This window comes from Chinchilla lanigera, unplaced genomic scaffold, assembly GCF_000276665.1.
Source record: "Chinchilla lanigera isolate Chin_1 unplaced genomic scaffold, ChiLan1.0 scaffold00037, whole genome shotgun sequence".
Lineage (NCBI taxonomy): Eukaryota > Metazoa > Chordata > Mammalia > Rodentia > Chinchillidae > Chinchilla > Chinchilla lanigera.
Genome location: NW_004955438.1, coordinates 14,310,944 through 14,312,121, shown reverse-complemented (window position 1 = coordinate 14,312,121; position 1,178 = coordinate 14,310,944).

The following is a 1,178-nucleotide window of genomic DNA, read 5'->3' as shown; positions in this document are numbered from 1 at the left end:
AGCTACAGGAAGATCTAATCCTGCAATTTGTAATTCAAAAGACATATGAACAAAAAAATTCCTTGTTATTAGTATTTTGCTGAGTTCCAGCTGGGAAGCAAGCAGGAGTGCCAATGATTTCCCCTTTTGCAGCTGCTTGTCCCCATAAAAGCTGCAAGTTTCTGGATAGAGCTGTATGGGACAGTCTTTTTAAAGGCTTTGACTCCTGCTGAGGTGATCCCTTTGATGATTCTGCTTTGGCAGCAGATGCCTCTGCTAGGAGCCTTTTTGTTTCCTCAGGGTCCAAATCAGAGGTTATTGACTATGAGATCTACAATGGACTTAAAACTGAACAAACCAGGTTCCAAGTTGAGAACATCTCAGGGGAAATGATTTTTCCTACACTGTGTGCCTTTTAAAGATTTTTTCCAACTCTTTCCTAATTATCAATATCTATAGTGCTTGTCTGAGGAAAGCATGGATTATATTTGGTTACCTCTTGTAACATTTTTCTTAGGTCTTTTGTTAGCACACAAGCCCCTGAACATTTAAGCAGGCTTTGGATCAGGTTTATGTATTTTTGCTCCTTGGTTGAAAATTTTTGGCCTATTTTACTCCTAGGTAAAATGGCTTGTTCACAGCTGGAAGATTCACCTTTATTCCTTGTGGAATGCTTCTCTTCCCTCTCTTCTCCAGGCATCCCTGGCACAGTTTTCTGCCTGTGAAGGTCTTCTATGTCACTGACACTTTGAAGTAGACTCACTTGTTCAGGCTAAAAATTCCTAGTCCAAGGATCATAGGTCCCTGTTGTGGGGCACCATTAACACTTTAATATTATCACTTAGTTATTGTGAACTGCTCAGGCCTGCAATCTCCCAAACAAGTGGATAATGAAGGCTTAAGTAAAAGAGACAAGTGGTATGGTTTTAGGGCTCCAGGAGGTTCAAAACCCTCTAACAGAATTCAAGATTCTCTGGGGGTTAACACAAAGACCTTGTCTAGGTGTCCCATATTTATATGGTTATCAAACAAAGGAGGGGGATGCTGAAGAAAGCTCAGGAATCTGAGCAGGGCCCATCACATCTGCACTGTGTTCCTCCAGGTCATCACCTTGCTCCCTTATGCAGGTCTCCAGGTGTGAACAAGCCCAGGGCCGAGAGAGCCATAAGGTGACAGGACTGATGATGACAGTGATAACA